This window comes from Canis aureus, chromosome 20, assembly GCF_053574225.1.
Source record: "Canis aureus isolate CA01 chromosome 20, VMU_Caureus_v.1.0, whole genome shotgun sequence".
Taxonomy (NCBI): Eukaryota; Metazoa; Chordata; class Mammalia; order Carnivora; family Canidae; genus Canis; species Canis aureus.
Window position 1 is genome coordinate 57,925,219 of NC_135630.1, and position 25,053 is coordinate 57,950,271.

Here is a 25,053-nt window from a genome sequence, read left to right on the forward strand (position 1 = left end):
TATTAGTTATCCTTCTCATCATCCAAGATCATAGAGTTTGAAAGCCGAACACCTGGGATTTAAACCTAGATTTATCTTTCAAATTTATGAATGATTATGTTTTAAAACAAAGATAATGGTAATCAGGGCTCACATTTATACTGAGTTCTAAAAATACTTGGGTACTGTTCTAAGCACTCATACATATTAATTGCTTTTTTCTCCCACGTACAAGTAAGTCATCCTTTATTGGGCGTTAATTATCAATTAGGATATGAAAAGATTCAGGGTGCCGGGGAAAGGTCATGGCCAGAAATGAAGAATGTGCCTCCAAACTGGGCCCACTTGGGTAACCCCTCATGTTTGAGTTCCTTGTAACTACTACAACAGTAGCTGCCAGAACCATAGAAGTCCCAGCCATGTCACCTTTCTTCACATTGACATACTTATTGAACTACAGGTAGTAACCTCTTTGAAAGAGTCCAGCAATACCATTTGGGCCAAAATCCTGCATCAGTATCCAGCTTGGCAGCTCTCCTGGTTTAACATCCAGACACTTCTTCTCTTTCCTGGGTATAGATGATGCCTTCTTGGAATCCCGGGTGTCCCATATTAATGTCTTTTATAGTCATGTCAACCCTCGGACATTATTACCATTATCCACCTTTGAAGATAGCAAAACTGAGACCCAGAGAGGTTAAGTAACTTGCTCGAGACTCCTGGTGATAATAGTGAACCCACGTCTGCAGGTTCTTAGCCTCTGTATAGTGCTATCAATTACTATGTGCCCCTTCTCTGAAAATTCTCCTCATTCTGTCCCCTGACACTATTTTTTGGAAGTCTTTCCTGAGTATTTATGGCTTTAATCCAGTGTACTGAAGGTTCCAGTGTGAGAGTCTAAGCCAAATAAGCAAAGCTGGTGGAGAGGGCATGCCAGGGTCCTCTCCGCAAACAGAAGGGCAAACAGTGAGCACTGAAGTCCTGTTGAAAGAACGAATGATGGGGAACTCATGAAAATGTGTTTGCTTCAAAGCTGATGACCATCAGGGAAGGACAATTTTGAGTACAGTTACGGTTCAGGTAACCAGATTGGTCTCTGAAGTAGCTTCAGACCTAATGCCTAACTGGGAAGTGGAAGCCATAGAAAACAATAATAATTCTCATCTACTATGGCTCCATATGAATTATTTATAACAGTTATTTTAAGTAGGTATTATGTTTATACTCACTTTTCAGATGAGAAATCTGAAGCACAGAGAAAATATGTGCTTGTTACCATCACAAAGCTGGTAGTAATGAAGTGAGGGCGTAAATCTGGCCACATAGACCCCAGGGCTCACTCCACTTCTGCGCATGTGATGTTGGCCCAGTGAAGCTACACAGACCAGGGCAGGAGGCACTGAAGCAGCCACACCTCAAGGGATGCTGCCTTTCTAAGCAGCACCCCAGGGAATTTTCTGAAAGAGCCGGAATGTGACCTGGAAGTGGGGGAGTTTTGCACACTCTGAGGTTTTATCAATAAGAGAACTAACTATATAGGTAAACTGATCTCATTGCTCCTCTTCTGTCCCAAGATGGTGTGGCATGAGCAAACACTCACTGGAGAAGAAACGATGGAGTCAGAGTTCCTGAATGGAGAATCACGCATTTGTTTCTCTGTACGGCCGAGAAAGCCATGGCATCAGTAAATGAAGCACTTTGAGAAATGCCTGTTCTGTAATTTGTTCTAATTTGAGTGAGAACAATTTTCTGAGAGGAGGGAAGCCATAACAGAGTTTCTGCTATCCTTGTAAGTACGAAATGGTAATAATCCGTCACATGGCTGGAGGATCATGTTCTTTTCTCAGGGCTTCATTCTGACTTAAGTGAGGCTACTGCTTAATTATTAAGATAATGTCAGATCCAGTCAGCCAGCCCTAGCATGGCCATTAATAATTCTATCAGAAAAACCTGAAATCATTTGCTTCTTGTGATTTCATGTCAAATAAACCTTTACCCACCAGGTGTTTTAAATAATATAGTTTAGTTCCAAGACCTGTGTACAATGTTTTCTTTATGCTAAATTAGTTTGCTTAAGAAAGGTCTCCAAGATAGGTAAAGTGAAAAGCATTGCTCCTAAGAATCAAACTAACACAACCGTTTAAAACCTAGTAAGAGTGTATTTGGCTAAGAGAGTGAATGAGATTTCATTATTCTACTGAAAGTTAAGTTTGCATTTTAAGTCATTTAGCTTCGTCTTTCTGTGAGTCATAAATAAGAAATGCCAGTAACAAATACACTGTACAAAATGCATTTTAATAATCCTACAGGGTTTCATTACTCTGGCTATAATCTGGAAATGTAAATCATGGCTGATACAATAGCCTTCATTTATCGACTTCAGAGGTTCAGGTTTTGCCGCTGTAAATGCTATAGGATTATGTTAGCTATTTAACAGAATAAATTAATTAGGTGTGGTTGAATGGAATTTCCTTGCTTCTGAATATCTAGAGGATGATATCAGAATCTTCAAGGAATATATCATGATATATGATATTGTATGGTTTTGAATTTTTGTTTTGAAAATGAAAACAATCCATACTTCAAGGTAATAAATCTGAAAGTTAGCCAAGAGAAACCAAACAGCTGTTTTCAATAATGCAGGTAAATTCCAGTCGTAGGGAAATTTCTATGACTGCTTGAGCTGTTGGAAAAGTCTTGTGCGTGGAACAGGCTTTGGGGTGAGCAGAAGAATCCCTTATGTAATCTGTGCCCTATCCATTTTTCTTTTTTTGCTGTTGTTTTGTTTTCTGTTATCCATATTTTTCCATTCCAATGAGTCTAGAATTTCAGATAGTCAGTTAGTGGTCTATTTTTACTCATACTGTCGATTTGGAATGCTCTTTCTAAAACTCCGTGTAACCAAACCTTCCTTCAAGTCCCAGGCCAGAGGCCACCTTTTCCAATTAGCACTTCAGCTCAATGATTGGCCCCTTCTCTGAAAGTTCTCCCTAAATGGCTTACTTACATTCATCTCATAACAGACATTATATAAATCTTTTACTCCTACCTCACGCAATTCTTATCTTTCCGACTGTAATTTCTGTGAGGACAAGGATCTCGTTTTAAACTTATCTGGGTTTCCCAAATTGCTTAGTACAGTGCTTTATATACATTTGGGACTCAATGAGCATTTGAATAATTGAACACTGAACAAAATAAAATAGTGGGCTTCTAACAAACTGGTTTAATCTAGCCAATCATTTGTTCACACCTGAGCAGCTTCTGGTTTTGCAAATGTCAATGCCCTACGATGATGCCAGCTACTAATGGGCTAAATTATCATAGGTTGCTGTGCTTTTGAAAGGATGTCATATAGTATTCTGGGAATTGCTTAATAATGGCTGTGCCTTATATTTTTAGAATATGTTTCACTCCTAGTCTAAAAAGATTATAATGTGTGTGGGTGGGTGCCCCCCACCTACCCCCAACCCCGGCCAGGGAAGATTAGTGACCTTATTATTCCTTATTTCATTCCACAGTATGCTGCTTCAACCCAAGGCGACTAGAATCTAGTTTTTCTCTCCACTGGAAAAGAGTAGAGGTATTTATAAATACAGAGCTATATTCATGTGTCATGATAGTCACTGTTTTTTCCAATGATGCTATTCTTTTCTCTCGGAATACGGTTCATGATCCACATTGATCCAAGTTCACTATTTTATTCATGAACCAGCTCAAAAGTTATCTCTGCCTAAATGCCTTGCCTAACCAATTCCAATTCAGCCTGACTACTTAGGTACACAAAGCTCATTCAGGATTTATGTATATTATGTATACTATATTATTTCAACATTCATAAATCTACTTATTCATTCAGCAAATATTTACTACATTCAAGCCCTCTGCTAGGTAATGTGCATCGTGTCCTCAAGAAATGGGCAATTTAGGAGAGATTACAAATGTCTAGCAATAGTTAATAATGAATACCACAGGCAGTAATAAAAAATGCCACAAAAGAGGTACAGATGAAACAACACAGAAGCCTAGTGGATAGAGAACTGACTTTAAATTGAGATTTCTTGAATTAGGTTGTAATTTGAATGCAGTCTTAATAGGCTAACTTATTGCTTTATGGCCTTTCCATTGTAGATTAGATACCAGATCCACATAAGTAGCATTAGCTTTTTTTCTTACTCAAGACTTCCATGAGGACTCAGCAAGTCTTTGCAATTCTCCCAAGAAAATCCACTCCACGGAGGATGTCTAAGACATGAAGACTATGACCAACAGTCACAAGGGTAGAAGAAGGTGGATTTTACATCACTCATTCAGAAAATGTCTTTCAACACCTCCATTCCACTCCCTCCATTTATCTATTTCCCCTTTTTCTCTCTTCAAGTCTGGAAGCAGGAGTTTCCTTCTCAGGAAGGAAACATTTCCCCTTTGTTGACATGAGAGATCCTTTTTTGAATTCAATGAGAGATTATAAATAACGGAATTTTGGGTCATCATTATTTTATGTGTTCATGTTCCACCTCTCGTTTGCATTCTAACTCCCTCAGGGGGTGAACTACATTTTCTGATTCTTTGGTTGCCCCATTTTCTCCTTTCCTGGCACCTGGCATGGGACCCTGCATACTAGGCTTGTGTGGAAGGAGATGCAAAGCTTCTTACTTCACCATGCGGGGCCATGGAGCTCAGCACCACTCTGCCAGGTGAAGGAGCAGCTGCCACTAAGTGGTATTTCTGCCATTGACTTAATAACTGGGGCCTAGTTTCTCAGGAATAGGGTTTATTTCTGCTAACTTATGAGACTCTTAGAAGCAGAAGCTTCTGGCATCTGTGTGTGGAACAAGGCCTGAGTGAGAAGTGACACTTTACATCCCTGGGAATTATTATGAAAGAATTGGAAACTAAGGAAGATGAGGTAAGGACATGTTCATCTCTGTTCCTAAGATGTCATCCAGTATTAGCCATGGCTAATATTTTTTAAGACAATTTGACCCTTCCAGATTGAAAAAGAAAGCATTGTGACAAATCCTATTCATTGATTACAGCGGTGCACGCTGACATGTGATACACAAGTAGTCCCACCATCCCTGCCAGAATTTATTATCACATGTTATATTTTATGGACATAATAAATGTACATATGGTTTATTTCTCTCTTTACGGTCTAATTGCTATAAATAGCCTACAGCTCTCCTAACTCTATTGAACCGTGATGTATTACAAGATTGTTTATTCTTTTCTGAAGAAACACATGGCATTAAAACAATACTGGAAATGAGAGTCCGGCATTCAATGAAAAGAATATTTTAAATATATCCTATGTATAACATTAGCAACATATAAAAACATGTATTTTAGTCTCTAGCTACATAGGGGAAAGAAAATGTTTACTAGTTGATATTTATTCCTAGATTAAAACGTATCGGGATGTTAAAAGCAAAATTAAAACCATTGAAACTAGGTCTGCCACTCAGTTTTTCCTATAGTTTTATAGGAAATATTCTTTAAAAACTATTTATTTTTACACTTGCTAGGATGCAGATATGAGAGGGCCAAGGGCAACTCTAGAGCATTAGCTCCCAGAAACAGACATGTAAACAAAAATTGAAAAAAAATTAAAAAGAACTAGCGAATTTAAGGGTAGAATTATTTAAGAGGCTAATTAAAAAAACACAAATAAAAACATGCCCCAGTTAAAAGTCCTGAGCTGTGTGTCAGGCGTATTTTACATGCACTGCAAAACAATACAATACAGAGCCGAAGGATTCTTAGTGGTCATCAGGTACAAGTACCAAAAACCCAGAGATGCAACATAAAAGCTAATTTTTGGCAAAACTGAGTCTAATATTTATCCATTCTTACTACCAACCCAGTGTTCTGTTGGTTCTCGCTCTCCAACATCCGTTTTAGCATCTCTAAAGGGAGCCATTTTTGGAACAGTGATCTTTGGGAAGTTTTGCCTTGTTGCTAGTAAAATTTACCTGCCTGTAAGAACTCAAAATTCTTTTTCTATCTGTTAAATCATTATAGTCTGTTTTCTTCCTTTTTTACACAACTGGCACTCATGCATTTGTGTGGAAAGTAATGTCCTGTTGAAGTATCACCAACTGGACTCAGGAGTATTCAAATCCAGCTCTGGACCAGTCAGCTCTCCTGCCTGTGGAATTCCTGAGGAGATGTACAGGAAATAGGAACGTAGAACAACTTTGTTCTAAGCTTGGCTTCTTCCCAAAACACCATTGGAAAGCTCAAATAATTTGGTCCAAAGTCATAAGGAGAACCTTACTCTCTCCCATCCCCCAAATCCACATCTTACCTCTAACAAGAGTTAGAGGAGATAAGAGTGCTGGAGCACAACAAGGAAGAATTGGAGCGGGGCATCCTAGGGCATCAGGATGGTGCTGGTTATTTTTACCACTCATGCTGCCGGAAAGACTATCATAGAATACAAAGAAAGTAGTCTCGGCTGATTTTCTCGAATCTGCTCCTGGGGAATTGACTGCATTGATGACATGGAGGCATGAAGAACAAAGAGCCACATATAAGTAGTAACCTTTAAAACCACAGTGTTACTGCTTCTTAGCCATTATGCCTCAGTCAGGGTTGAATCATCTTATTAGTCAGTCTAGTATTGCCTTGTATGAGGACAGAGACATGTGGTAGAGGAACTGGGAATAAACTCTGCCTTCATTTTGAAGGTGGCCATTATGGTCTTCCTTATGTTTTGTATTGGCTTAACTGCCCAGGGTTACCTGATGTGATCTCCACATCTTTCCTCATCCTGGCCATCTTCTTTGCAATGTATTTCCTTTGTCAATGTTCCCAGGACGGTGTGAGAATCGACTGATGAGTTCACATGAAATGAAACTATTCCTTACCTTATTCTAGACCTGGTGGAAAAAAGAATTATTAAAATTTCTGTTTATTTTATTCTTTATATTTTTGTCTCACATTTCTAATTTTTGTATTCTTACTATGATCCATAAATATATCAGTTTAGTTGTTCATATGTACATATATAAGTGAAGAAGTCTACATATTTGGGGATATAATCAAAAATATTTTATTGATGGTATGAATGATTAGACAAATGTTAACAGCCACTCATCTAAATTCTATTTTTTTTAATAAATAGTGCACTATCAAGGGTGGTATTGGATATATTAGCAACCCATTATTTATTAGAAGCCTAGAATTAAACGTGGTCCTTTCCTACCCATGATCAACATTCTTCTAGCCTTAGAAGTTATTTTGATATTCTTTTATGTGCTGTCTTCTCAGTCTCTATTCCCATGGTGTTAATTTAGGCCTCCATCTTAACCTTTCTAGGCTATTGCCATAGTCTCCTAAATGCTCTCTGTCTCCAGTTTGCCCCGTTAAGTGTATCCTCCATGGGCCATTGCCTTGCTCAGAGTATATCAGGAGCTTTCCAGTGCTTATCAAGAAGAGTTCAGAGTCTTTTATGAGAATAATTGTATTTTCTGAGACTAACTGTATTTTTATGAGACTGAGTTCAGAGTCTTTTATGAGACTAACTGTATTTTCTTTTATGAAACTAACTGTATTTTCTGCCTCCCCATCATTTCTACCTTAGAAATTCCATGCTCTGGAAATACTGTGTACTGGTAGTATGACTAAGTTGTGTCATGCCTCTGTCCTTGCCCATTCTAGTCCCTCTGCCTGGAACACACTCCTAATCTTTCTTTACCTGCCCAACATGGGCATGTCCTTTAAGACCAAGTCCAGGCATCCTGTCCATCAGAAACTCTCCCTTTAACCCTTAGATTGAAGTAACTGCTCTCTCTTCATCTCCGGTATTAGCTTTTTTGTACTAAAAGTCCAGACATTTCGTACATTATATAAAATTTATCTACTTATGTATTTATTTGTAAATAGACTGCAAGTTCCTTGAAAGTAGGGACCATATTTTATTTAACTGTGTCTGTCTATCATGGTATTTAGCAGCCAGATTGGATCTATTTGGTAAATGAGATAATAAGCAATGAAAATACTTAGCTTTGCAAATTTTCATACCTTTTCCACATACTGCTGTTAAGTTGGTTCCCATAAATTTATGGGCTCTAGATGTAAGGAATTTATATATACTCTACTTGTTTTTTAATCATTCAGGCTTTTAAAAAATAATTCTGTCATTATTCCTCCAGTTATGGCATATGCAAATTGAAAAAGCATACCTTGACTTTATACAAGCTGTTGTTATAGAACTATCAATAAGTACAGTATCAGGAATGGATAGAGCCCAGTTATTTGCTATATTAGTGTGGATTCATTGATGAGTATGGGTCTACCTAACTGTACTATTTCCTCATTCATATTTATAATTTTATTTATAAGGATTTCATTCATTCTTTTATTTGTTCATTCAATAAGCATTTATTAAGCATCTACTGCTAATATGCCAGGTATTATCCCAGGCCCCATAGCTATAGCAAAGAACAAAATCAAGTCACTGCTTTCATGGTTTATGTTCTAGGAGCAAGAACAAATTAATGTGTTTTATTAAATGAGAAAAATTAAGCAAGATAATTGGAATAATGAGGGAGGGAGAGGTGAGTGAGTGCTTTTTTATATAGGGCAATCAGGGAAAACTTATTTTTTTTAAAAATTTTATTTATTGAGAAAGAGAGAGAGAGAGAGAGAGAGAGAGAATGCGTAGGGGATGGGGCAGAGAGAAAGGAAGAAGACTCCCCACTAAGCAGGAAGCCTGATGCTGGGCTTGATTCTAGGACCCTGAGATCATGATCTGAACCAAAGGCAGACACTTAACCAACTGAACCACTCAGGTGCCCCAGGGAAAACTTCTTTTAAGTAAAAATGTGAATGAGATGAGGAAACAGCCATTTGAATTCCTCCTGGAAGCATTTTCTGTGTGAAGACTCTTGGAAGACTGTGTTGGTATATTCAAGGACTCACAAGAAGGCTTTGAGACTTTGTCAGAATAAGACTTTCTCATAAGTAAGGACAATTATATTAATGCCCATTTAATTTTACATTTAGTCTATATATAATTCTTATAGTGAATGCTTTCTTAACAACACAATGATCTTTGTCCTCCTTAATTAGTGTGTTTCCTCTAACAAGGTGTAACTTTCAATTTCAACTAATGTAGAAACTTCATTCCTCTGAATCTATGGGGAGATAATATCCATTTGATTCTTGACATCATATGCCACCCCTTTTTAAAAAAACACAGTATTTGTGTTAACATAATTTCCTCTTTTTTATGCCTCACACTATATGCATAGATTTCTGGATATTGGATGCCGTGTATACTATTCTGGGTTCTTTTCCCTGTTGTTTCCTCCAGAGAATCATCACTAGCTTCCTTCTCCATGATGAGTTTTTTCTTTCTGTGACCAGCTTTCCTTTCTTACACAGTGTTTAGTTTTACCACTTTTATCTGAACTTTTTCTTCCCTCTTTTGAAATTTCACTGGAAAGCTTTCTTGAGCAGGTCCATTGAAATATTTTGTATATTTACATGCTTGCTTTTTTTTGTTGTTCAAATGTCAGCATCTTAAGAAAAGAAATACACTTAAATGTTTTAAAGAATAAAGAATATGTGTGAGGAGAAGATCATAAGTTCATTTCATGATGTCAATCCTGATTAGAGTGAGAATATTTAAGAAGGTCTAAATCACCAGGGATGGCCTGGGTGGGTTAGCTGTTGAGCATCTTCCTTTGGCTCAGGGCATGATCCTGGGTCTGGGGATCCAGTCTCGTATTGGGCTCCCTGTGGGGAGCCTGCTTCTCCCTCTATGTCTATGCCTCTCTGTGTGTGTGTCTCTCATGAATAAATAAATACAATCTTTAAAAAAAATCGCCATAAAAAGCATTCTTATCAATGTGCAAGTAGAAGTGTGCCCATTAATAGTAAATAACAGAAGAAGAAATGACTCCTTCTTTGCCACACCCTGAGATGTTTTTAACATTTATATTCATAATTTCTCAAACTCAGAAGCAACCAGAATGTCTTTCAGCAAGTGAATGGATAAATAAACGGTGGTCCATTCAGACAATGGAATGAGCTATCAAGCCACAGAAAGAGACGGAGGAAACTTAAATGCATGTTGCTAAGTGAGAAGCCAATCTGAAAAGGCTATATTCTGTATGATTCCAACTATATGACATTCTGGAAAAGGCAAAACTATGGAGACAATAAAAAATCAGTAGTCCAGGGAATGAGGGGAGGGGAAATGAAAAGTCAGAGAACAGTTTTTAGGGCAGTGAAAATACTTTGTATGATATTGCAGTGATTGATATATGTCATCATATGCTTGTCCAAACCCGTAGAATGTACAACAAGCATGAGCCCTAAGGCAAACTCTGGACTTTTCATGATTATGATGTGTCAGTATAGGTTCATCCTTTGTAACCTATGTGCCGTTCTGGTAAGTGATGCTGATAATGAGGGAGGCTATGTGTGTGTGGAGGCTGAGGGCCTATGGGAAATCTCTGTATCTTTCTCTCAATTTTGTTGTGAACCTAAACTGCTCTAAAAAAATAAAATCTCTTTAAAAAGGGACATTTGAAAGGTCTGCATGTATATACTGAGAGTAATATTTCTCATTGGGATTGTGTGGCTATCCATGTTTACCTGGATAGGTACAGGGTTATTGGATAAGAACCTGAACTTCATGGCCAGGATGCTTGGGTTCAAGTCTCCATTCTATCACTTATTATTATTAGGATGTGACCTTGGAAATGACCTAAGTTATTTTGCCTTTCCATGTCTCAGTTTCTTTATCAATAAAATAGACTTAATAATAACATTCACAGACTTCTGATCTTTCAGTGAGTTATGCAAAAGTGGATAGAGTAGTGCCTGGCAAGGGGAAACATTATCATTATTGTTAGTATTCTTATTGCTATATAAATATGTAATAGGTAACCGGCTAGTCTTTGAAAGTAAGGATATCTTGGACTTGGTGAAGAACCTGCAAGGTAGAATTTTAGTGGATAATCATCAAGTTTAGGAAAAACTAAGAAGCTCAAGAAACAAAGCGCAGGTGCTAAAGATGGAGTTCCAGAATAAAATTGATACTTAACATTCTTTAAAGAGTTTAGTAACTGAGCTTGTTTTCCACTGCTAAATAATAAATTCTTAAATTTTGTAACTGACTGCTTGCCCTTCTCAAGGATTTGGAGAAGTAGAGAAAGGACAGCTGGTTCGTTGCTAAATAAAACTTTTTGCTAATGCTTTATTTTTCTTTTACTTATGCATATATGTGTTTATTACGTGGTAGAAGCTCTGAGGTGATCCCCATTCTTTTAATTCAGTGTAGAAACCAATCTAAAATGTAAGTAGAGCAGAGAGAGAGAGAGAGAGAAAGAGAATGTCCGTTACCCAAATGATGCCAAAATATAAGGAGTAATAAGGCTACAGAATTCAAAGAATCTTAGGCATTTAGTCAACTTAGGAGGACCTGGTGAGAGGCTAATTTAGGATTTCCTTGCAAAAGGTCCTTGTGTAGTAGGAGTTGTTTCATTGGCTGGGTTCATATTCATCTGAAACCTGTTTTTAGGGCCTGGAAACATGCACAACCAGACCGTAAGGGTACTTCCAGAGCATGAAAGGGATGGAGCAATTGCTCTGTGTTCTCTTGGAAAGGCTTGTGACTCCAGACTCTTTGCTGGATTAGGCACCTTGTCCCTGGGCCCATAGATAAGACAGGCCCACTCTCTTCTCCTTGAAAGCCAAGATCATTCTGAAAGCCAGAGGGTTTTTCATAACTCATTTGGGAGTAGGACCTGACGTGCATTGACATAAGGTTATTCATGGTCTTTACCTGGTGTGCGTATTAGTTTGATAGGGCTCTAACAGAGCACCACAGGCTTTAATGACAGAAATTGGGTTTGTTACAATTCTGGAAGCTGGAAGTCTGAGATCAAGGTGTCAGAAAGTTTAGTTTCTTCAGAGGCCTCTCCTCTTGGCTTGTAGATAGTCTTCTCTGTCTTTACATGGTCTTCCCTTTGTGCCTGTGTCCTAATTTCCTCTTCTTATAAGGACACAAATCATATTAGATTAGGCCCACACTAATGACCTTATTTTAACTTAATCATCTCTTTAAAGACAATGTCTCCAACTATAACTATATTCTGAGTTACTGGGTGTTAGGACTTCAACATTTGAGTGGGGGTATGGAAACACAGTTCAGGCCACTACAGTGAGAACAGAGTATGTTTCTTACAGAGATATTACTGTGTTTGATTGTGAACTGCTACCTTAGACTCCCCTGGGGGTGTGAGGTTTTATGTCACCTCTCTAACACGCCCTGAATCTTGCCACAAGGGTTTCAGAAAAGAGGTTATAGACCTTTCATAGTTGGAGGTAAGATTCCAGTCAAGGCCAGGCCCCTCCCTGCTTTTACCCAGAGTGCTAGATCATAAAATGAGAGAATGAAGTCAATTTACAAAGATCCATATACCCTTAAAATCTCACTGACTTTAGGACAATGAGCAGGGATTATTTTTAAATAAATCTTACATTGTCAAAATTAATAATATACTTTGATTTTCTAATTGTGCTTGTTTTATGGGGATATTCTCAAGACAGGACTGTGTCATATGGCCACAGAAACAGGTTTGGATTATTTAGGCAGGGAATTCTGGAATCCTAAGTGTCTGGGACATCTTCTAGACATGTGGAGTTGATGGAAGGGAGGTTCCCAAACTTCTCTTGCTCTGTGAGGACAGATGTGGCTGGAGGAGGGCCAGAATGTGGCCTCCTGGAGCATAGGTCAAAGCATCATCTGACAGCTAGGCAGGGCTTCATTTTAGGAGCTGAATGAGGAAGACAACCTAAGAAATCCTACCAGGTTAAGAGATAGGTTCACTTGTAAAGCCTGTGAGGCATGGCATGCTGTTTTCCTGTTTCCTGTCTTTGCTGAGGGAGAGCTCCCTGCCCTTGAGAAGTAGTCCTCAGGAGATACAAGAAGGTAAAAAATGCTCTGCTGTTTTGAAATCAACAGAGAGTTCTAAATAGTACATAGAAAGCTCTTGAGATTTATTTTAGTAAACTTTGAAGAGCTGGGTAATGCCACGAGAGTCTGAAGCTTTTAGGTTTTTGAGGCGAAAAGCTTTGCTTCTTAAAATTGCCAATACATGATATAACACTTCTAAGTATGTTTTGATACCAAATGTTTTATTAAAAATAAAATCTGTGAAGGAATATCTAAGAGAATAGTGCTTACTTGTGTTTGAGTTTTTTTTTTTTTTTTTTTTTTTTTTTTGCAAACTGAGATTAAAGAAATGTTTCACCCAGTTTTTAAAAGAATTCCATTTTACTAGGATTCTGGTGGCTTCATTATGTTGGGAATTTTTAGGTACTCTCCAAATACATGGTCAGATGGCTTACAGGAGGGTCACATGGAAGACTTTGAATCTTAAGGTGGTTTGGTGCTATCCAGACTGATGTCTTATCTTCTGTAGGCTTCAGTTTCTCGTTATTAGGCAGCACTTTGCAATGGAAAACAAGATGACCAAATTTCCAGGATCAAGGCTGAAGGTCATGGAGGGTCAGAACAAATGAATTTTTGGTCTCAAGAGCGGGCATCTCACCTTTAGGTGAATGAAGACCATGAGTCTTTTCATAGACTGTAGAAGGTGATGACCATGATTGGTCATCATCTTGATCGAGGTTACTTTTGCTTCTGTTTACTGTGGAATGAGCACATGAGCAGTATGTGTATGAATAAGGACATGAGTGGGCAATCCCTTTAGTTACTCATGAAGAGTTACTCAGGATTCAGTGGTCAGTGCAGAGGAATCTTGCATGGGAGAAAAGCCCAGAATCAAAAGTTAGCTGCAGTTTATACATTAGCTCTCAAGAATCTACCGAGTTTCTAGAAAGGAAACTTGCTGGGCCATACTTCTATATTCTGTGTCTCACAGAGTCATCAGTCCAGCAACAAGTTTGGTCACAATACCCCCTTTTTTTTTTGTTATGGCGGCACCATGGTAGGCTGAGACAAAAAAAAATAGACCTTTGGAAAGTGTGAATTTTATTCAAAGATAACCCCAGGTGTCCTCAGGTCTCTACATCTCACCTCATGGAGGCCTCCAGCAAACCCCTGTCCTTCTAAGCCCCACTGTGTTCAGAGCTGAGTTAGATTTGTTCATCTAGGGCAAACTAATTCGAACATTGACAAAAGAACAGTGCTTCTGCTGTCATTTTTTTTGCATTGCACTAGATTAGAGGTTAGATTGATTCATCCATGAACCAAAAAGGGCACGTAGTGGACTGTGGGCATTTACATAAGTGTGTCTTTGAGCCCAAAATGGGTTCAGTTCTCAGTGACTTTAAATCTAACATCTCTGGCGGTAGAGCTAAAATCTATGATACTGAACAACCACAATGCAATGAAACAGTCAAGATATACATATAAAACCTGACATTATAGTGCCTCGTGGAATAAATATGGGACAAGTGAGTGGCATACAAAAGATGACATATAAAAGTTTCAGAGGGGAAGACAGATGGAGTTGTCGAGGGAGGCACTTTGGAACTGTTGAGGTCTGACTTGAGTATTGCAGTGAGGGGGTGGAGAGCACAAAGGAGGGGAAGAGCCCCCGGAAAGAGTAGCATGGATCAAGGTGGGAAGGTGAACTGAATAGTGCTTATTGGGGAACGATCGACCAGTCAGACTGTGGAAGTCTTTATCATCAGAACTCTGTGATAGAGTCAGTTCCCCCTCAGACACAGCGAGATACTATTGGTTTATTTTTTGAAGTATTTTCAAGAGTTTTCCTTCTCCAAAGTTTTTGTAACTAGAAAAGTGCCATCAGCAGATTCTGGGTCATAACTACCTCCTCTGACCCCAGGATCAGTCAACATTCATGCCTGCAGAGCAGAAGAATGGATCCCACTGACTCTTGTGTTGTTTGCCCAGTTCCTGCTATAGCCTCTGATCCATGCCATGCCCTGAGGGCTGCCTTTGGAAGTCAGCCATCCTCTTGCCCCCTGAGAGAGAGCCCTGCCAGCAGTCAGTCCCATATTCCATATGGTAGGCCTGGAGGAAAGAGAGAGAGGAGGGAGGGAGGGAGACAGAGAGAGAGACTTGTTCTAATTTCATTCTTTCATACAGCATTCTTTACATGAAATAACTTTTTCTATGAAATAGGTTATTTGCCCTAAAAAGCACATTTCTTTGGTTATCTAAGTGGGTAATTGGATTTATTTGAAGGCTTTGTAGTTCAGAGTGATAAGTACAGTAACACTTTATCTGATCCCCAGTATCTAATTGTGTGGGGGCAGCGATGTCTCCTTGTGAAGAATAACTTTGTAGTTTCCCTTGGGAAGAAATGCATCCCTAAATGGGTTAATTCAGCTCAGCTACATTATCTTTTTTAATGTTAGAGTAAACAGCTTTGGCTTCTTTGTCCTAAAAAGCTTCTTTCAAGTGTACCATACATCTAAATAGCTTCCTGGATTTATTGTTTATTCAGCTGAAAATCAACATGTTATTGGCAGCTGAATGAACTCAAATCTAATGAAGCAAGGTATTTCTTTATTGTCAGAAGCTTCATCTAATTGGAGTATATGCCGTGGCCCTCATACTTAAAGGAATATTGTAGAAAATGCCATAAAACACATGTAGAGGGAGAGCATGGGAAGTTTCATGAAGGGTCAAAAGTCCTGTTCACATTGTGTATCTAGATGCTTCACAGAGAGTTACTGGCTACTGTTTTCTGCTGTTCCCAGTGACTATGGAGCTTTGGCTCTAAGTAACCACAGAGTTATTGTTTATGCTGAGCTGTCTTGGTGAGGCGAAGATCAGTGCTTAGTGTGGAAGTTTCTGGCAGGACAACTTAGCAGCCATCAAGGTATATCCTCCTGAGCTGTATGTGAGGATGGGGCGTTGTTCCTTGGATTAATGTGGATACCAAGGACTGATGCACTTCAAAAGGAATGAGAAACCTTTTCATGCTTCTAACCTATATTTCTAGGAAGGATGAAGTGCAGAGACTTGATCTTGTGTACACCTACCTCTCCCATTACCATCCAGAACATTATCTGGGCCTTGGTGACCTTCCTATGCAGAGTAGACCTCATTGCTAAGAATCGTAGTAACTCTTGCCTTCACTATTGATCTCCTAGACCCCCAGACCTGCTACTCTGACCAGCTAGGACACTGGGAAACAGCAGCACACACAGCGGATAGTTCTACTGTCACCCTGTTTTTATTTTTCCTTTTTGTTCATGGGCTGTTGGCAATCCACAGAGCAATCACAAAACTAATCCCGGAGCTTTAAATGAAATGTATTTAGCTGTCACAATGGGGCCTTCCATGCTGCTTGGCAGTGCTTTTGCTTTCCCTTTTTAGTTCCCTCTCATATTCTGCTGAGTCCTGGCTCTAAACCGTCTTGTTTTCTGCAGGCTGTCTGAGGCTGGCCATCATCTGTTGACTCTAGCGTTATCTTGAGCCTACTTTACCTTTGTGAGTGAGAGAACATTCTCTTCTGGTATTCTCAGTATTTTCAACCATTTTCCACTCTGTCTTCCAATCCCAGGGAAAGAGGCATTCTTCTGCTTCATCACTGGTCTCAATCTCATTACCTCCTGCTTCTGCTGGGATCTTGCTCTGCTGATTATTGCCTTTACATTTTACTTCAGTATGTTTTCCAGAGTTAGTGAACATTTCCCTCCATTTGACAAACATACTCAAGCTGCCATTAATTAAAAATAAACACACAAACTAAAGAAACAAGTAGTCAAAAAGCAAATCCTCCTGGATCTCTTGACTCTGATGCCATCTCTTCATTTTACTTTTGTTAACAAACATCTTAGTCTGCATCTACCATCTTCACCTCTCTGACACTCACAAGCCCCTTGGTATCTAGCTTCCAACCTCAATATTCTGATCAAACTGGTCTCTTTGTGATCACTGACATCTTATAGTTTGTAACTCAGATTATTTCTTCTGAGTTCTTAACCTCTGTACTCTCTTTGCTGTGTCGGGCACGTTGGCCGTCCACATTGGTGTAAACTAAATGTTTGCATCCCCTCACAAATTCAAATGTGATCCTCCTACTTGTGCTTACTTGCTTGCTCTTTCTCTCAAATAAATAAATAAAATCTTACAAGAAAAAAAAAAAGATGACTTGCCCTTTGGTCCTCTTCCATTTTCTTAAGTGAGGCTGCTGCTTCTTGGTCCTTCTTTTTTTATTTTTATTTTTATTTTTATTTTTAGTTTTAGTTTTAGTAGTTTTAGTTGTTTTTTTTTAATTTTTTTTTCTTCTTGGTTCTTCTTGTTTCTCTCTCTAGCTTTCTATAGTCTTTATCTCTAAGAATGAAAATGTGCTTCTTAAAAAATGCCTCCAGACTTTCTATCACAGCAATGACCTTTCTCAGGCCTGCATCTCCAGTTGTTTGCCACATATTTTCTCCTGCAGCATGACCCATTGATTCAAACTCAATGTGATGAAAACTAAACTCCCATTTTTTCTCCCTATTATAACTTTAGTTCATTCTTTTATCACTGGTTATCAAGAATATAATACCTTCCTCACTAGTTGCCTAACTCCCAGATCCCCTGCTCATAATTCACGCATATGTGAATACATTTTTAATGAGATTATTTTTTGAACTTTGGCCCTGCTTAAAAACTTCCAGTAGCAGTTATTGCCTATTGAAGTAAACCCAGCCAGAACCTTGCTTTAAAGACATTCTACAATGTGGATATACCCTATCTTTTCAGCTTTATTCTTCTAAAATACTCTACAAATTCCCTATGTTGCAGATAAAACTGACAGCTCAAGTTTCCATGAATATGCTTTGTGCATTCCCGTCTCCATTTCAACAAACTGACATACAAAAATGATGAATAATAGTTTATTTTTAAAATGGATACCAGTGGATTCACCCTTATGATTTGAAATCATGAACTCAGAGATGATATCTATCCCTAGACTGCCTCTCAGCATAGTTAAGAATAAAGATAAAGTGGGGAGGTATATCTCTGATGCTGTAAGTTGTTTGTCTTTGATCATAACCAGATTTTTTCCCTATATATGTCTTCTCCCCCAAAGAAGACTGCAAGCTCCTTGGGGACAGTATATGACTTACTCTTCCTTATATCCTCCAAAATACGAAGAACACACAATACATAATCCACAAGTATTTGTTGAAAGGATATGTGGATGGTTAAAGAATGGATACTGTACATACCATCCTTTGAAACAGCATATCTACTATTTATCATGCAAGCCTGGTTTCCCATTCCCAAATGAAAACTCTATGGTAAACGTTGGAAAGCCTAGACAAATGGAAATTAAGCTGCTCCCAAATATATCTGGTGATTACAAGGCACTTTGAGATGCTTTTCCCGTTTTATCTTCCAGCTTAATTTTCATCTGGAAAGCAATATCCCACGAATGGCTCTAGCAAGTGAAAGATGCCAGCTGGGGGAATTTTGCTATTTATAGCATGAGACATTAAGCTTTTTCACAAAATTTCCAGGGTTTTCTGAGGCTGGTGATAACTACAAGGATAATGCACATTCTATATGCCAAAAAAATGTGAATTAATGAGGTAAAGGAAACATTTATCTCTTGCAAATGACCAGAGAAGTTTTGCCAAATCTCTTCAAGTTGTCTCTTTTCTCTTGGCATATTCTTGGAAAGATTATGTCCTAGTAATGAGAATCGCATGTGATTAAAGAGACCTTTATGAACTGATGCAGCCCCTACGTGGCCTCAATTAGGGGCTTGGGGGATACTGGAAGTTGACATAGTCTTTAAGACACATCCAGAATATAAATTAAAATGTGATCAGTGAAAAATGTCCAACTTCTAAAGTAGGTCTACACATCCAATGCAGAGGCATGTGGTGTGTATATGTGTGTGTAGCCAGTCACCTGGAAATGATAACCCTGTATGATATCATAATCCTCTGCTTTTCATTCACTAGAACACTGGGTAGTGTGTGTCTGTGTGTGTGTGTGTGTGTGTGTGTGTGTGTGTGTGTGAAAGGGCAATTAAAATGCTGAAAATAAGGAAATGTTCTAGAGAAAATCCTATCCTGGTAAAAAGTGACAAGAGCTGATACATTTAAAGTAAAAATCCTAGATGATTGAGGATGTAGATAGTCACTCTGGGTGATTCTTACTCTTGGAATAAGAAAGGAGAGAGTTTCAGGGCTTCATGCTCTCTACTCTGGATTGTTTGTATCTACATAACTACATAAGAGACTCTGTACTTGGGGTCCACATACAGTTTTCCTTACGCACTCTGTCTTCAGCTTTGAACACATTCATGACAAAGTGGAAATACTTTTTGCTCTGATTTCCTAGGCCAAATAGTCCCTTATCCAGGTCAACAAATTGACCTCTGCACTAAAAAATACGAGGCAAGTGGAACTCTTTAGATAGTTTTGTTTTGTGGTCTGTTGGATAACATCAGTCCCAGGTGGCAAGAACACATACTTTCATTCCCTTTAAGAACTTGATTTTGCTTTTATTTGCCTTTTTTTTCCCTCTCTCGCTCTGTCAGATTTCCCCTTATCTCACCTTTTGCCTTTCCTGTTCTTTCTTCTGCTTCCTTTGTTTTCAGCTGTATAATTCCAGATGCCTGGAAGTTAATGTGGCTTGTTAAATATTCTCTGCACAGAGCCTGGAGAAAAGTGCTATATATGTCATGCAAATAAGGATAAGGAGTCAAATTCTGCTTTGTGCTTTTGCCACTTACTGGTAATAAGTTATGTAATAGTGTACTAAATGATCAATTGGCAGCCTGGTGGGGTGAATGCACTTCGCTAAGTGCCTCGTGAACACCCTGGGAGTGACTTAGGTGTGGGGAAGAATAAAAACCAGTAATACATGTCAGTACTAATCCACTTGAGAATTCACATCCTGAGAAATTTCAATGGAAAAAATGTAATTTCTCATCCAAAATGGCATTTGATTTGCATTCAAAGAGGGATACTTTTCTGGTCTGTTTGCTCTCGAAGGGAGTTCAAAACTCAGGAAACCTTAATTTTTGTTCATTTCCCATTGCCAATGAATGCTTACTAAGTCATGGCATTGCCTGAAAGGAGAATGGAATTAAGAGCAAAACTGATCTGGCTGGTGCCTCTATAGAACTTCTATAGTCCAGCATCACCAAAAGTGTCTATTTCCTGGAACCCAGTTAAGAATTCCTTCAAATAGTTAAAATCCCGAACTTCCAACCTGTATACAGAAAATAAGAGCCAGTTACCTGTCATGTGTTGATGATCCCAAATCCCAAAGAGATATAAAAGTATAATTCCTGCCCACAAGTTGTCTACAATTCTGTTGAAAAATATGTATGCACATTTAAAAACAATGTCAATCTATAAGAAGCTTAAGGGAATATGTACAGAAAAACCAGGAAAAGTAAGATGTGTACAGGCTACAACTATTAGAGGGAAGCCTCGGGGGAGGGGGATGGTATGAGCTGAGGTTGGCCTTGAAATAAGAAAGTCTCTGGCTACAATGGCCAGTGTGGTGTAGTGGGAAGAGAAGGGACTTTGGGAACAGTTTGCCCTGGTCTGAGTTCTGCAAGGCTCCTTACAAGCCGTGTGGCCTCAAACACATTGCTAAACCGTGCTGCATCTCAGTTTTCTCTTGCAAAAACTGTGCTGAGATGCATAATAGGTGTTCTTTAAATCATAAGCTGAATTGGGTGGAAGAGTGTGGAGAGAAGGCACTTTAGGCGCCTGGATTGGCTGGGCAAAGGTGTGGACCACAAGGGAGCAGGATTGATGGGGTGGAAAGGGGGTTACTGATGGGCTAGTGCAAAAGATGGTCTGGACAGGAGTTAAAGTGATCTTAGATTATGCGAGGAAGAAACCCCAATGTGCAGGTCAAGTGTTCTTGAGTTATTTTAGTTTAAACCAGAGCGCTCAATTCTCTTCTGGGACGGGGTTTATTGTGTGAATTGGCACTCTCCTCCTAATGCTTCAGGTCTGTTTTCATGTCACCTCCTGGAAAAGCCTTGCCTTGTCTTCCAAGCCGGATCATATGTGTGCTCCTGTTACACCGCATTTCAGGTGCGCTGCCTCTCACTCAAGATGGGTGTGTTGCTTGAAGACAGTTCAGATGGCGCCTATTATTTATTTATATGCGGTTTATTAAACACAGACTATGTGCTTAATATATATTGACGGCTTGGGAAAAGGAAGGAAAAAGGAAGAAAACAGGAAGGGAGTAAGGATGAGGGGCGAGGAAGAAGGCATCTAATGCCGAAGTTGGAAGTAGGGGTTTCCAGTGTGACGAGGACAGTGCTTTGAAAGCTGGGTGGTCAGCAGGGAGGCAGGGTTGACCTGTGGCAGGTCCCTGACTTTTGTTTATTTATTTATTTTTAAAGATTTTATTTATTTATTCATGAGAGAGAGAGAGACAGAGAGAGAGAGAGGCAGAGACACAGGCAGAGGGAGAAGCAGGCTCCGTGCAGGGAACCCGACGTGGGACTCGATCCGGGGTCTCCAGGGTGACACCCTGGGCTGAAGGTGGTGCTAAACCGCTGAGCCACCCGGGCTGCCCTAAAACAGGCAAGGAGTTTAACTTTCCAATGCCTAATTGATTCAGAGACGCTCTACAACTCAACTACCAGACAGAAGTGCATTTTCCCTAAAAGCCCTGCTCCTCTCTTTCCTGCAGCTATTTTCAGTTGCTTAAGTGCAGCTGCAGAGAGGAGGGAAGTCAACAATTCACATAGTCATTTCTTGAAAAGAGAAAGCAACCACAGAGGACCACTTTTGGAAGTAACTATTTTGCTAAACCTCAACCCTTCAATTATACATTTATCACTGATTCTAAAATATATATATTTTTTAATATTTAGACATCTCTGCAATAAGGGTACATTTTTAATCCTTAGCATATTACAATAATAAATGCTTGTGTTTTTTCTTTCTTGATCATAAATAGTTGTGCTGCTGCTTTTTTTTTTTTTTTTTTTAGGATTTTATTTATGTATGTGAAGTGGGGAGGGGCAGAGGGAGAGGGAGAGGGAGAACCTCAAACAAGACTCCCTACTGAGTGTGGAGCCCAATTCATGGCTTGAACCCAGGACCCTGAGATCAGGACCTGAGCCAAACCCGAGAGTTGGATGTTCAACTGACTGAGCCACCCAGGCACCTTTTTTTTTTTTTTTTGGATTTACTTACTGAACTGAGAGAGAGAGAGAGGAAAGAGAGAGAGAGAGAATAGAGGGAGGGGCAGAGGGAGAGGAAGAGAGAAACTCAAGCAGACTGTGCTGAGCATGGGGTCTAAAGTGGGGCTCGACAATGGGGCTTGATCCCATGACTCCAAGATCAGACTTGAGCCTAAATCAAGAGTCGGCTGCTTAGCTAACAGTGTCACCCAGGTGCCCCAATAGTTGTACTTCTTTATATCAGTAGTATCTCAGATAAGATGAAGAAAGTGATGGCTCAGCAAATTTAGGCTTTCTCTGAAGGTGACCCTGGGATTTAGAAACAGAGCTAGGATGAGAACCCTGATCTTACTCCCAGTGTGTGACTGTGCTCCTGACTATGCTCCCTTTTCTTTCTTAATAATCCCGCATGTCAAAAACTTCATATACTTCATGGTAAGATTGCTTTTCTCTTTCAGGTACAGTAACTCCATTTCAGGATTGGGAAAAGAGCACTTAGGAAACCTGAAGAATTTATGATCAGTGTGGGATACAGAATCTTTCACTGTTGATCCGAGTTCTGTAAAAGGTAAGCAGGAGATGCTTGCCACCAAATTGGTTCAAAGAGCCTCAGTTACACCCCTGTGAAAGCAGGGGATGCAGCGGGGACACCATGGCAACGTACATTTCCATCATTGTTCTCCTGCCTCTTCTCAGCCCTGAGGGCCTGTATAATGAGACCTTGACTAGCCTGGACTGGATCAAATCGTAATGCATTCTGTTGTTCAGTGACTATTTGGATTTTAATGCCATCATGCCCTGGATGGCCTCGCCTGACAATCTGGAAGCCTGAGGGAAATAAGTCTCTTTATATTATGCATGATTTGAGGGTCCCACAGTCAGTCATTTCTGCTCCAAATAATGAATGGGCAAATACAAGTCTCTGTAGGGAAGGAAGATTTGGAAGCTTGAGGTTTTGGTCACACTATTCATACTGAGTGTGTTGCTTCAGGACACTCATTCAGTTATGTTTAGCTGGTTCCTGCATGTGTGTGTGTGTGTGTGTGTGTGTGTATAAATACATATATCCATATATCATATATATATATATGTATATGATATATGGATATCATCATATACTGTCCTTGTCTCACAAAAAAGTTTCTCATTCTGGAATTTTCTACACTCAAAGAACATTGGGTCTTGTGTGCTTGTCATTTTCTCTCTAGGCTCCTTTGTGGAATTTATTATGTTAGATATGTGGTTGAAGAAAGATTCCTAGCATTTTCCTGGACTTGGTCATTAGGTTGTTGGGGTATTTTCCTGGGGCTCTTATGTAACTCATAGCTCAGAGGCCTTAAAAATATCATAGTGTTGCTTCTTTATGTTATGCCATGGCAGCAATCTGTGACTCTTGCTCTCTGGCTGCATCTATACTACTGAAATTCTCTAATTCTCTAGAGAATTGAGTAATTCTCCCAGGATTAGTCTTTATCTTTATGGTTCTACAAGAGAATCAAATTATCCCTTAGGCAATCAACTAATTTCAAAAGGAAAAAAGGAAATTGAATTAGAAGCGGGATTTAGAGACACTTAAATAAATCAATTAAATAAAATGTTGAGACATAAATGAATAAAATCTTGAGACATGAGTCAAAGACAAAAACAACTTATGATCATTCATATGGCTGTCACCTGTCACCTGCACACATTTACTAAGTAGTTACTTCTTCTAAATAATCATATAACATTTTAGTACATCTATGCACAAGAGATAAGTTGTTGGGACTTTATTCTCTTAGATAGAATTTAGAGCACCTGAGTAACTGGTTATAGAAATGTAGTAATTACAGTAGATTCCCACTGATTTTTTTTTTCTGTCTAAGCCTGATTTTTTTTTTTTTAATTTTTTTCTGGGAATCTTATCAACTTCTCTCCTCATTAGAATGGAAATAGTCAAGATTTTGCATGACCCTATGTTTCTGGTCATAGTCTAGAGGTTGACAAAAGACTCAATTTGGATTTACCAGGGACCCTTCATTAGGATATTTGGAATTGGGCCAGAAAAATGCATTGGGCGCAACTGCAGCACATAGACTCAGTTCCTGTTGGCCACCTTGCTTTCCCTCATATAGTTATCTGAAAGAGAGAGAAATATGGAGATGGAGATGAATATAGGGTATATGTAAAGGAGAGCAGAGGTGAAAATTGGGAGGTCTTTCTGATGGTGAGAAAGGCCTCTGATGGTGACAGAGGCCCTGTCCTAAAGCTCAGTTTATTTCCTGTCCTTTTGTAGCGCTTTTTCATTGTATTTTTATTTAATCATGAGTGGATTTCTGTTACTGGCAACTCCAAAGTCCAAAGTAACAGGGATAAATGTTTAATGTGAACCGATCTCATAAGACTGTAAGATAAAGTCACCCAAGTTCAAATTCAGTTTTGAATTCTGCTCTAATGAGTTTAGAAAAGCTTTGGGGACTAGGTGGGGTATTCAACTAAATGAAGAAAAAGAACTTTTATTTATTTATTTTTTTTGAAAAAGAACTTTTAAATGTACTTTCTTCCTATTCTACTTTTTATATGTTGACTGTCTACTCAACAACTTTTACTGAGCATCCACTGTAAGAAAACCGTTGCAGAGAGCTGTAAATACAAAGATACTTCATACTCATACACTCTGAATTCTTGAGGATCTTGCAATCTAGTTCAGAGAGAAAATGCACCGAGGAAAAATTCTTAAGCATACTACCAAAGCACCAACCATATAAATACAAATTAAACAGAGCAAACTAATTGCCTAAATGCCAAGGGGTGACAGAGTAATGAGCAGGTTCAGGGGAATGATCCCCAAGGTCTGTTTCAGCTGCAGAATGCCACAAGGTTGCATATGGCTGATAATTGGATGAGGCAGCAGTTAGCAGTAACCCTCCACCTTAGGGAGCTCGAACCAATCAGGCCAAAGACA

General features: G+C 39.1%; 1 protein-coding gene across 13 annotated transcripts in view; it reads left to right on the forward strand.

Annotated features, from left to right (window-relative positions):
- Positions 1-25,053, forward strand: part of LOC144291848 (uncharacterized) — a 141,439-nt gene that overhangs the window by 82,578 nt on the left and 33,808 nt on the right. For 11 of the 13 annotated variants that reach the window (XR_013359418.1, XR_013359417.1, XR_013359419.1 and 8 more), the window contains 2 exons: positions 1,554-1,768; positions 22,568-22,677. The gene's annotated coding sequence lies outside the window, so the exon portion shown is untranslated. Of the gene's footprint in view, positions 1-1,553; positions 1,769-3,500; positions 10,483-22,567; positions 22,678-25,053 lie in introns of those variants that run through there. The other 2 variants (XM_077861686.1, XM_077861684.1) reach the window with 2 other exon arrangements.